The 12,492-nt window shown below is 50.4% G+C and overlaps 1 protein-coding gene across 4 annotated transcripts in view; it reads right to left on the bottom strand.

The window, feature by feature from the left end:
• adcyap1r1b (adenylate cyclase activating polypeptide 1b (pituitary) receptor type I) overlaps positions 1 to 9,852 on the bottom strand; it is an 82,895-nt gene extending 73,043 nt beyond the window's left edge. For all 4 annotated transcript variants that reach the window (XM_035756325.2, XM_035756324.2, XM_035756327.2 and 1 more), the window contains exon 1: positions 9,466 to 9,852. The gene's annotated coding sequence lies outside the window, so the exon portion shown is untranslated. The remainder of the gene's footprint in view (positions 1 to 9,465) is intronic.
• Between the last annotated feature and the right edge of the window lie 2,640 nt (positions 9,853 to 12,492).

Consider the following 12,492-nt stretch of genomic DNA (forward strand, 5'->3'; position numbering starts at 1 on the left):
AGAAAACAGAAGAGAAAAGAAGGAGGAGGGAGGAGAGAAAATAGAGAAGGGAGGAGAGAAAATAGGAGAGAAGGGGAAGGGAAAATAGAGGAGAGAAAAAGAGAAGGGAAGGGAGGAGAGAAAATAGGAGAGAAGGGAAGGGAGGAGAGAAGGAGAAAGGAAGGGGGAAGGAGGGAGGAAAAATAGAAGAGAAGGGAGGAGAGAAAATAGAAGGGAGGGAAGAGAAAAACAGGAGAAGGAAGGGAGGAGAGAAAATAGGAGAGAAGGGAAGGGGGAGGAGAGAAAATAGGAGAGAAGGGAAGGGAGGGAGGAGAGAAAACAGGAGAGAAGGGGAAGGGAGGAGGGAGGAAGAAGAATAGGAGGAGAAAAGGAGAAAGAAGAGAAGGGAGGAAAGAAGAGAAGGGAGGGAGGAGAGAAAATAGGAGAGAAGGGAAGGGAGGAGAGAAAATAGGAGAGAAGGGAGGAGGAGAGAAAACAGGAGAGAAGGAAGGGGAGGAGAGAAAATAGGAGAGAAGGAAGGAGGAGAGGGAGGAAAGAAGAAAGGGAGGAGAGAAGGGAAGAGGGAGGAGAGAAGGGAGAGAAGGAAGGGAAGGGAGAGAAATAGGAGAGAAAGAAGGGGGAGGAGAGAAAACAGGAGAGAAGGGAAGGGGGGAGGAGAGAAAATAGGAGAGAAAGGGAAGGGGAGGAAAGAGAAGGGAGAAAGAAAGAAGGGAAGGGGAAAATAGGAGAGAAGGGAGAGAAAGGAAGAGGAAGGGAGGAGAGAAGGGGAAGGAGGAGGAAAGAAGAGAAGGGAGGAAAAGAAAAGAGAGAAGGAAGGAGGAGGAGAGAAAATAGGAGAGAAGGGAAGGAGAGAAAATAGAGAGAAGGGAAGGGGGAGAGAGAGGAAAGAAGAGAGGAGGGAAGAAAGAAGAAGAATAGGAGAAAGAAGGAAGGAGGAGGAGAGAAAATAGGAGAAGGGAAGGGAGGGAGGAGAGAAAAGGAAGGAGAGAAGGGAGGGGAGGAGGAGAGAAGGGAGGAAAGAAGAGAAGGGAGGAAAGAAGAGAAGGCAGGAAAGAAGAGAAGGGAGGGAGGAGAGAAGGGAGGAAAGAAGAGAAGGGAGGAAAGAAGAGAAAATAGGAGAGAGGAGAGAAAATAGGAGAGAAGGGAAGGGAGGAGAGAAAATAGGAGAGAAGGGAAGGGAGGGAGGAGAGAAAACAGGAGAGAAGGGAAGGGGGAGGATAGAAAATAGGAGAGAAGGGAGGAAAGAAGAGAAGGGAGGAAAGAAGAGATGGGAGGGAGGAGAGAAAATAGGAGAGAAGTGAAGGGAGGAGAGAAAATAGGAGAGAGGGGAAGGGAGGGAGGAGAGAAAACAGGAGAGAAGGGAAGGGGGAGGAGAGAAAATAGGAGAGAAGGGAAGGGAGGAGAGAAGGGAGGAAAGAAGAGAAGGGAGGGAGGATAGGGAGAAAAGAAGAGAAGAGAAAAAGAAGAGAAGGGAGGGAGGAGAAAAATAGGGAGAAGGAAGGAGGAGAAAAATAGGAGAGAAGGGGGAAGGGAGGAAAACAGGAGAGAAGGAAGGGGGTGGAGGAGAAAAAATAGAGAGAAGGAAGGGGGAGAGAAGGAGAAAATAGGAAAGAGAGAAGGGAGAAGGAGGAGAGAAGAGAAAAGGAGGAGAGAAGGAGAGAAGGGAAGGGGGAGGAGAGAAAACAGGAGAGAAGGGAAGAAGGAGGAGAGAAAATAGAGAAGGGAAGGAGGAGAGAGGGGAAAGAAGAGAAGGAGGAAAGAAGAGAAGGGGAGGAGGAAAACAGGAGAGAAGGAAGGGAGGAGGGAGAAAATAGGAGAGAAGGGAAGGAGGAGAGAAGGGAGGAAAGAAGAGGAGAAGGGAGAGGGAATAGAAGAAGAGAAGGAGGAAAGAAGAGAAGGGAGGAGGAGAGAAAATAGGAGAGAAGGAAGGGAGGAGAGAAAATAGAGAGAAGGGAAGGGGGAGGAGAGAAAACAGGAGGAGAAGGGAAGGGGGAGGAGAGAAAAGGAGAATATAGGAGAGAAGGGAAGGGAGGAGAGAAGAAAGGAGGGAGGAAAGAAGAGAAGGGAAGGGAAGAGGAGAGAGGAAGAAGGAAAGAAGAGAAGGAGGAAAGAAGAGAAGGAAGGGAGGAGAGAGAAAAAAGGAGGAAGGAGAGAAGGAAGGGGGGAGAGAGAGGGAGGAGAGGAAATAGGAGAGAAAAGAAAGAAAACAGAAGAGAAGGGAGAAGGGAAGGAGAAGAGAAGGAGGAAGGGAGGAGAGAAAAAATAGGGAGAGAAGGGAGGAAGAGAAGGAGAGAAAGGATAGGAGAAAAGGGAAGGAAGGGAGGAGAAGAAGAGAAAAGGAAAGAAGAGAAGGGAGGGAGGAGAGAAAAAAACAGGAGAGAAGGGAAGGGAAGGGAGAAGGGAAGGGAGGGAGGAGAAAACAGAATGGAGAAAGGAGAGAGAAGGGAAGGGAGGAGAGAAGGAGGAGGAAAGAAGGGAGGAAAGAAGAGAAGGGAGGGAGGAGAGAAAACAGGAGAGAAGGGAAGGGGGAGGAGAGAAAATAGGAGAGAAGGGAAGGGAGGAGAGAAGGGAGGAAAGAAGAGAAGGGAGGAGAGAAGGGAGGAAAGAAGAGAAGGGAGGAAAGAAGAGAAGGGAGGCAGGAGAGAAAATAGGAGAGAAGGGAAGGGAGGAGAGAAAATAGGAGAGAAGGGAAGGGGGGAGGAGAGAAAACAGGAGAGAAGGGAAGGGAGGAGAGAAGGGAGGAAAGAAGAGAAGGGAGGGAGGAGAGAAGGGAGGAAAGAAGAGAAGGGAGGAAAGAAGAGAAGGGAGGGAGGAGAGAAGGGAGGAAAGAAGAGAAGGGAGGAAAGAAGAGAAAATAGGAGAGAGGAGAGAAAATAGGAGAGAAGGGAAGGGAGGAGAGAAAATAGGAGAGAAGGGAAGGGAGGGAGGAGAGAAAACAGGAGAGAAGGGAAGGGGGAGGATAGAAAATAGGAGAGAAGGGAGGAGGGAAGAGAAGGGAGGAAAGAAGAGATGGGAGGGAGGAGAGAAAATAGGAGAGAAGTGAAGGGAGGAGAGAAAATAGGAGAGAGGGGAAGGGAGGGAGGAGAGAAAACAGGAGAGAAGGGAAGGGGGAGGAGAGAAAATAGGAGAGAAGGGAAGGAGGAGAGAAGGGAGGAAAGAAGAGAAGGGAGGGAGGATAGAAGGGAGGAAAGAAGAGAAGGGAGGAAAGAAGAGAAGGGAGGGAGGAGAGAAAATAGGAGAGAAGGGAAGGAGGAGAGAAAATAGGAGAGAAGGGAAGGGAAGAGGAGAGAAAACAGGAGAGAAGGGAAGGGGGTGGAGAGAAAATAGGAGAGAAGGGAAGGGAAGAGAAGGGAGGAAAGAAGAGAATGGAGGAAAGAAGAGAAGGGAGGGAGGAGAGAAAATAGGAGAGAAGGAAGGAGGAGAGAAAATAGGAGAGAAGGGAAGGAGGGAGGAGGAAAAAACAGGAGAGAAGGGAAGGGGGGGAGGAGAGAAATAGGAGAGAAGGGAAGGAGGAGGAAGAAAGGGAGGAAAGAAGAGAAGGGAGGAAAGAAAGAAGGGAGGAGGGGAGAGAAGGAAGGGGGGAGGAGAGAAAACAGGAGAGAAGGGAGGAGGAAGGGGAGGAAAGAAGAGAGGGAGAGAGGGAGGAAAGAAGAGAAGGAGGAAAGAAGAGAAGGAGGAGGAGAGAAAATAAGAGAAGGGAAGGGAGGAGGAAAACAGGAGAGAAAAGGGGAGAGAGAGAAAACAGGAGGGGAGGGAGAGAAAAAGGAAGAGAAGGAGAAGGAGAGGAGGAAAGAAGAGAAGGAGGAAAGAAGAGAAGGGAGGGAGGAAGAAGGGAGGAAAGAAGAGGGAGGAAAGAGAAGAAAAGGAGAGAGAAAATAGGGAAGGGAAGGAGAGAAAAAAATAGAGAGAAGGGAAGGAAGGAGAGAAAACAGGAGAGAGAAGGGGGAAAAAAATAGGAGAGAAGGGAGGAGGAGAAGGGAGGAAAGAAGAGATGGGAGGGAGGAGAGAAAATAGGAAGGGAAGGAGGAGAAAAATAGGAGAGGGAAGGGAGGAGGAGAGAAAACAGAGAAAGGAAGGGGGGAGAGAAAATAGGAGAGAAGGGAAGGGAGGAGAGAAGGGAGAGAAGAGAAGGAGGAACGAGGAGAGGGAGGAGAGAAAATAGGAGAAGGGAGGAAAGAAGAGAAGGGAGAAAGAATAGGAGAAGGGAGGAGAGAAAATAGGAGAGAAGGGAAGGGAGGAGAGAAAAAACAGGAGAGAAGGGAAAGAGAAAATAGGAGAGAGAAGGGAAGGGAGGAGAGAAGGGAGAAAAGAAGAGAATGGAGGAAAGAAGAGAAGGGAGGGAGGAGAGAAAATAGGAGAGAAGGGAAGGGAGGAGAGAAAATAGGAGAGAAGGGAAGGGGGGAGGAGAGAAAACAGGAGAGAAGGGAAGGGGGGAGGAGAGAATATAGGAGAGAATGGAAGGGAGGAGAGAAGAGAAGGGAGGAAAGAAGAGAAGGGAGGGAGGAGAGAATATAGGAGAGAAGGGAAGGGAGGGAGGAGAGAAAACAGGAGAGAAGGGAAGGGAGGAGAGAAGGGAGGAAAGAAGAGAAGGGAGGAAAGAAGAGAAGGGAGGGAGGAGAGAAAACAGGAGAGAAGGGAAGGGGGGAGGAGAGAAAATAGGAGAGAAGGGAAGGGAGGAGAGAAGGGAGGAAAGAAGAGAAGGGAGGGAGGAGAAAAGGGAGAAAAGAAGAGAAGGGAGGAAAGAAGAGAAGGGAGGGAGGAGAGAAAATAGGAGAGAAGTGAAGGGAGGAGAGAAAATAGGAGAGAGGGGAAGGGAGGGAGGAGAGAAAACAGGAGAGAAGGGAAGGGGGAGGAGAGAAAATAGGAGAGAAGGGAAGGGAGGAGAGAAGGGAGGAAAGAAGAGAAGGGAGGGAGGAGAGAAGGGAGAAAAGAAGAGAAGGGAGGAAAGAAGAGAAGGGAGGGAGGAGAGAAAATAGGAGAGAAGGGAAGGGAGGAGAGAAAATAGGAGAGAAGAGAAGGGGGGAGGAGAGAAAACAGGAGAGAAGGGAAGGGGGGAGGAGAGAAAATAGGAGAGAATGGAAGGGAGGAGAGAAGGGAGGAAAGAAGAGAAGGGAGGAAAGAAGAGAAGGGAGGGAGGAGAGAAAATAGGAGAGAAGGGAAGGGAGGAGAGAAAATAGGAGAGAAGGGAAGGGAGGGAGGAGAGAAAACAGGAGAGAAGGGAAGGGGGGAGGAGAGAGAATCAGAGAGAAGGGAAGGGAGGAGAGAAGGGAGGAAAGAAGAGAAGGGAGGAAAGAAGAGAAGGGAGGGAGGAGAGAAAACAGGAGAGAAGGGAAGGGGGAGGAGAGAAAATAGGAGAGAAGGGAAGGGAGGAGAGAAGGGAGGAAAGAAGAGAAGGGAGGAGAGAAGGGAGGAAAGAAGAGAAGGGAGGAAAGAAGAGAAGGGAGGCAGGAGAGAAAATAGGAGAGAAGGGAAGGGAGGAGAGAAAATAGGAGAGAAGGGAAGGGGGGAGGAGAGAAAACAGGAGAGAAGGGAAGGGAGGAGAGAAGGGAGGAAAGAAGAGAAGGGAGGGAGGAGAGAAGGGAGGAAAGAAGAGAAGGGAGGAAAGAAGAGAAGGGAGGGGAGAGAGAAGGAGGAAAGAAGAGAAGGGAGGAAAGAAGAGAAAATAGGAGAGAGGAGAGAAAATAGGAGAGAAGGGAAGGGAGGAGAGAAAATAGGAGAGAAGGGAAGGGAGGGAGGAGAGAAAACAGGAGAGAAGGGAAGGGGGAGGATAGAAAATAGGAGAGAAGGGAGGAGGGAAGAGAAGGGAGGAAAGAAGAGATGGGAGGGAGGAGAGAAAATAGGAGAGAAGTGAAGGGAGGAGAGAAAATAGGAGAGAGGGGAAGGGAGGGAGGAGAGAAAACAGGAGAGAAGGGAAGGGGGAGGAGAGAAAATAGGAGAGAAGGGAAGGGAGGAGAGAAGGGAGGAAAGAAGAGAAGGGAGGGAGGATAGAAGGGAGGAAAGAAGAGAAGGGAGGAAAGAAGAGAAGGGAGGGAGGAGAGAAAATAGGAGAGAAGGGAAGGGAGGAGAGAAAATAGGAGAGAAGGGAAGGGAAGAGGAGAGAAAACAGGAGAGAAGGGAAGGGGGTGGAGAGAAAATAGGAGAGAAGGGAAGGGAGGAGAGAAGGGAGGAAAGAAGAGAATGGAGGAAAGAAGAGAAGGGAGGGAGGAGAGAAAATAGGAGAGAAGGGAAGGGAGGAGAGGAAATAGGAGAGAAGGGAAGGGAGGGAGGAGAGAAAACAGGAGAGAAGGGAAGGGGTGAGGAGAGAGAATCGGAGAGAAGGGAAGGGAGGAAAGAAGAGAAGGGAGGGAGGAGAGAAAACAGGAGAGAAGGGAAGGGGGGAGGAGAGAAAATAGGAGAGAATGGAAGGGAGGAAAGAAGAGAAGGGAGGGAGGAGAGAAGGGAGGAAAGAAGAGAAGGGAGGAAAGAAGAGAAGGGAGGAAAGAAGAGAAGGGAGGGAGGAGAGAAAAATAGGAGAGAAGGGAAGGGAGGAGGAGAGAAAACAGGAGAGAAGGGAAGGGGGGAGGAGAGAAAATAGGAGAGAAGGGAAGGGAGGAAAGAAGAGAAGGGAGGAAAGAAGAGAAGGGAGGAAAGAAGAGAAGGGAGGGAGGAGAGAAAACAGGAGAGAAGGGAAGGGGGGAGGAGAGAAAATAGGAGAGAAGGGAAGGGAGGAGAGAAGGGAGGAAAGAAGAGAAGGGAGGAAAGAAGAGAAGGGAGGGAGGAGAGAAAATAGGAGAGAAGGGAAGGGAGGAGAGAAGGGAGGAAAGAAGAGAAGGGAGGAAAGAAGAGAAGGGAGGGAGGAGAGAAAACAGGAGAGAAGGGAAGGGGGAGGTGAGAAAATAGGAAAGAAGGGAAGGGAGGAGAGAAGAGAGGAAAGAAGAGAAGGGAGGGAGGAGAGAAGGGAGGAAAGAAGTGAAGGGAGGAAAGAAGAGAAGGGAGGGAGGAGAGAAAATAGGAGAGAAGGGAAGGGAGGAGAGAAAATAGGAGAGAAGGGAAGAGGGGAGGAGGGAAAACAGGAGAGAAGGGAAGGGGGGAGGAGAGAAAATAGGAGAGAAGGGAAGGGAGGAGAGAAGGGAGGAAAGAAGAGAAGGGAGGGAGGAGAGAAGGGAGGAAAGAAGAGAAGGGAGGAAAGAAGAGAAGGGAGGGAGGAGAGAAAATAGGAGAGAAGGGAAGGGAGGAGAGAAAATAGGAGAGAAGGGAAGGAGGGAGGAGAGAAAACAGGAGAGAAGGGAAGGGTGGAGGAGAGAAAATAGGAGAGAAGGGAAGGGAGGAGAGAAGGGAGGAAAGAAGAGAAGTGAGGAAAGAAGAGAAGGGAGGGAGGAGAGAAAATAGGAGAGAAGGGAAGGGAGGGAGGAGAGAAAACAGGAGAGAAGGGAAGGGGGGAGGAGAGAGAATCGGAGAGAAGGGAAGGGAGGAGAGAAGGGAGGAAAGAAGAGAAGGGAGGAAAGAAGAGAAGGGATGGAGGAGAGAAAATAGGAGAGAAGGGAAGGGAGGGAGGAGAGAAAACAGGAGAGAAGGGAAGGGGGGAGGAGAGAGAATCGGAGAGAAGGGAAGGGAGGAGAGAAGGGAGGAAAGAAGAGAAGGGAGGAAAGAAGAGAAGGGAGGGAGGAGAGAAAATAGGAGAGAAGGGAAGGGAGGAGAGAAAATAGGAGAGAAGGGAAGGGAGGGAGGAGAGAAAACAGGAGAGAAGGGAAGGGGGAGGAGATAAAATAGGTGAGAAGTGAAGGGAGGAGAGAAGGGAGGAAAGAAGAGAAGGGAGGAAAGAAGAGAAGGGAGGGAGAGAGGAGAGAAAATAGGAGAGAATGGAAGGGAGGAGAGAAAATAGGAGAGAAGGGAAGGGAGGAGAGAAGGGAGGAAAGAAGAGAAGGGAGGGAGGAGAGAAAATAGGAGAGAAGGGAAGGGAGGGATGAGAGAAAATAGGAGAGAATGGAAGGGAGGGAGGAGAGAAAACAGGAGAGAAGGGAAGGGAGGAGAGAAAGCAGTGATTTCATTGATACAATGACAGATTGCAAGGTCACACAGCTGTTTCCTACAGGGTGTGGGCTTTCTATATATACAGGAACAGGACTATAGAGTGTATCTGCATCATGTATAAAAAGGCTTGGATTATACCATGGTCTTGTGTTTGAATCCATATGTTTTATTAATGTATTGTGTGGAAACTAGGGAAAGGATGTAAACATTGATCTCAGGAATTTGAGTTTTACACAGAAATAACCATCTATAGCGCTTTCTATCCATATTATAGACATGTTGGGTTTTTCTGTGGTTGGAAAATGATTAGCATAGCAACAATCCAATAGCAAATCATATTAGCATGATAATCAATCATACAATTATGCTGGACTGCTGTGAGCCCTGGTGCACTGTGGACATTTTGTTATAGCCTAGGCAAAATGTCTTATCCTGGAAGGTTATATTTTTTTAGATAAAAATGAAGCTAATTATTGGGAGGGGCAGTATTAACAATTGATATGAAGACAATAATGCTGTGGGCGTGGTGTGTTATACGTAGCTATTGTTTACGTAGTTATAGACCAGACATATATAATTCATATATTATTACATGTATAAAACAGAAATTGTGTTTTGTTAAAATGTAATGTTATTGTTGTCTTATAACAATAGCATGATATATAAAAAATTGTCTGCGATTAAGAATAGCTGTAAAAAGCGGTAACAGAAAGGATGCTTGAAGAAGCTTTTCATAGTGTGGCCTTGCAATTACGACGGAAAACATAAATCAATACCCCTCTATTAAAACGTGCTTTATAAATGGCAATTAATTGAGTCCATTGATAAAGAGATATATTGTCAGATGACAGTGGCCCTGTAAATAAATACATAACTGTATTCTGAGCCTAACCTATAATTCAATTCACGGGAGAAAAAAATACCCAATTTACCCACACCATTGGAGTGTTCTTGATGCACAAGACAAGGGCAGTGTGTGTTGTGTCAATTTCCATCGGCTTAAATGTATTATCTTCTATACATTATATTTCCTCTTTCTCTCTATGGGCAAACATCAACCTACCAGCGACTGTAAAGTATCCCTCTAAGCTCAACTCTCCCTCAACACATGCCGCAAGATGCCCGGTCCCCGCGAGGCGACGGTGGGGCGCGCTCGGATCATACTGATACACACACCGGCTGCGGTGCAGATTGCATACCGTTATTCGCTCTTGTTCACATGCGAAGCAAGGCACGGATATCAATAAGGCTGTATGTTAAATAACATCAGAAATATCAATCTCATCTACACTATTCTCTGAAATGTGCAGATAAACACCGTAGCAACCGCAAAAGAGAAAAACAGGCATTTGTCGTAGCCTATGCAAAACACTTTAGAGGAGATTGGTAGTCCATTACATGATGATGAATAGGCAGACTAGAATTGCTTCAGGTCGGGTTGATAATAAATCTTACCATCTCAGCGGTGATATCCATAAAACAACAGCACGAGTTGAGTGAAATCTCCTTCTTGGTTTTTAGTGTTGAAGGGGAGAGGAGGAGAACCGCAACACCGGGCGCTTTCGTGGTGCAAAGCAACTCCCCCAGGGCGCAGTCGGACCGCCAGGGAACTTGTGAGTTCAGTTAAGCAGGTTCTCCTCACTCGACACCATTTATGAGGGTATTCACGTTTAAAGGGAGAGGGGCAAAATTTGAGAATTGAAGATAATTGGAAAATAGTGTGTTCAACGCAGATCTGACTCCGTCTGTGACTCGAATCTCGGTTCGGGGAATTATGACTGTTGTTATTTAATCATGCCATTCCACTGCCTTGCGGTTAACTGCGTGTGGTCACGTCGCTCGATCATGAAGTATGCGCTGCGCATTTCAACAAGCATGCCTCTCTCTCTCTCTCTCTCTCTCTCTCTCTCTCTCTCTCTCTCTCTCTCTCTCTCTCTCTCTCTCTCTCTCTCTCTCTCTCAACACTGAGACAATGCTGTACGTGCACTAACACCCCCACAGAACAGCTGTTTCAAGCCGAGCGTAGTTAGTGAAACCTAACTATCCACACACACTAACTCCACAGTGAAACGATATGTTGTCACTTTGTTATGAGTGGTTCAACATGCACTGGATAAATGCTGCATATTTTGTCTCTGTATATAGTCTAATGTTTCACATTCATCTTTGTCAGTTGATTGGAGGTAAAATAACAAATGACAAACACTTGTAAAAGAACACCATTAGATTGAATTTATTTTGAACATGTTGAGCATCAAAATTACACTTAATTTGGCTGCTTTCAATGCTTTCTACATATTGACAAATTTGATCACAGCAAAAATACCTTTTATTAGTCTTTCAATGCGTTGTCTTTATATATTGATACAAAATTGGACCCAGCTGGTAACCCATTGCATAAGACTCATCCTCAGAGCCTTTGAAGATTAGCCAAACACTGCTCACTTGCTCGTAAAATCCCATACACACAATATTTGGACATCATTTTTGTAAATCTCCATCGATGGCCATTCGCTGGAATAATCATTTAAGTTTAAATTGTGATGACGCATGTACGGGGGAGGACAAGCAGGCAGGCCTTTAGAGAAGTGTATCTAAAAATATGCTCTCTCTCTCGGACTGACTGCCTGACTGACATCAACATTCTGTTCTTCTTCCGGAGAAGAGAGGAACGAGGAAAACAAACCTAGAGCTCTCTTACTTTCTTTCTCAGGGTGGCAAAGACATCTGATCCCTACTTCAGCCTGCCTCCTGGTCTGCCTGCCTCCTGGTCTGCCTGACGCCTCCCTCCCTCCCTCCTGGTCTGCCTGCCTCCTGGCCTGCCTGCCTCCTGGTCTGCCTGACTGCCTCCCTCCCTCCCTCCTGGTCTGCCTGACTGCCTCCCCTCCTGTCTCCCTCCCTCCCTCCCTGGTCTTCCTGAATGCCTCCCTCTCTCCCTCCCTCCCTCCTTGTCTGCCTGCCTCCTGGTCTGCCTGACTGCCTCCCTCCCTCCCTCCTGGTCTGCCTGACTGCCTCCCTGTCTCCCTCCCTCCATCATGGTCTGCCTGTCTCCTGGTCTGCCTGCCTCCTGGTCTGCCTGACTGCCTCCCTGTCTCCCTCCCTCCATCATGGTCTGCCTGACTGCCTTCCTGTCTCCCTGTCTCCCTCCTGGCCTCCCTCCCCTCCCTCCCTCCCTCCCTCCCTCCCTCCCTCCCCCTCCTGGTCTGCCTGACAGCCTCCCTGTCTCCCTCCCTCCATCATGGTCTGCCTGCCTCCTGGTCTCCTCCCTCCCTCCCCCTGCCTCCCTCCCCTCCCTCCCTCCCTCCCTCCCTCCTCCCTCCCTCCCTCCCTCCCTCCCTCCCTCCCCTCCCTGGTCTGCCTGACTGCCTCCCTGTCTCCCTCTCTCCTGGTCTGCCTGCCTCCTGGTCTGCCTGTCTCCTGGTCTGCCTGCCTCCTGGTCTGCCTGACTGCCTCCCTCCCTCCTGGTCTGCCTGCCTCCTGGTCTGCCTGCCTCCTCGTCTGCCTGCCTCCTGGTCTGCCTGCCTCCTGGTCTGTCTGCCTCCTGGTCTGCCTGCCCCCTGGTCTGCCTGCCTCCTGGTCTGTCTGCCTCCTGGCCTGCCTGACTGCCTCCCTCCCTCCCTCCTGGTCTGCCTGCCTCCTGGTCTGCCTGCCTGCTGGTCTACCTGACTGCCTCCCTCCCTCCCTCCTGGTCTGCCTGCCTGCTGGTCTACCTGACTGCCTCCCTCCCTCCCTCCTGGTCTGCCTGCCTGCTGGTCTGCCTGCCTGCTGGTCTACCTGACTGCCTCCCTCCCTCCCTCCCTCCTGGTCTGCCTGCCTCCTGGTCTGCCTGCCTGCTGGTCTTCCTGAGTCACCTGTCTCCCTGAGTCACCTGTCTCCCTCCCTCCCTCCCTCCCTCCCTCCCTCCCTCCCTCCCTCCCTCCCTCCCTCCCTCCCTCCCTCCCTCCCTCCTGGTCTGCCTCCCTCCTGGTCCTCCTCCTGGTCTACCTGACTACCTCCCTCCCTCCATCCTGGTCTGCCTGCCTGCTGGTCTACCTGACTGCCTCCCTCCCTCCCTCCTCCCTCCCTCCCTCCCTCCCTCCCTCCTCCTGGTCTGCCTGCCTCCTGGTCTGCCTGCCTCCTGGTCTGCCTGCCTCCTGGTCTGCCTCCGCCTCCCTCCCTCCTGGTCTGCCTGCCTCCTGGTCTGCCTGCCTCCTGGTCTGCCTGCCTCCTGGTCTGCCAGACTGCCTCCCTCCATCATGGTCTGCCTGACTGCCTTCCTGTCTCCCTGTCTCCCTCCTGGTCTGCATGCCTCCTGGTCTCCCTCCCTCCATCCCTCCCTCCCTCCCTCCCTCCCTCCCTCCTGGTCTGCCTGACAGCCTCCCTGTCTCCCTCCCTCCATCATGGTCTGCCTGCCTCCTGGTCTCCCTCCCTCCCTCCCTCCTCCCTCCCTCCCTCCCTCCTGGTCTGCCTGACTGCCTCCTGTCTCCTGGTCTGCCTGCCTCC

The sequence above is a fragment of the Oncorhynchus keta genome, chromosome 1, assembly GCF_023373465.1.
Source record: "Oncorhynchus keta strain PuntledgeMale-10-30-2019 chromosome 1, Oket_V2, whole genome shotgun sequence".
NCBI lineage: Eukaryota > Metazoa > Chordata > Actinopteri > Salmoniformes > Salmonidae > Oncorhynchus > Oncorhynchus keta.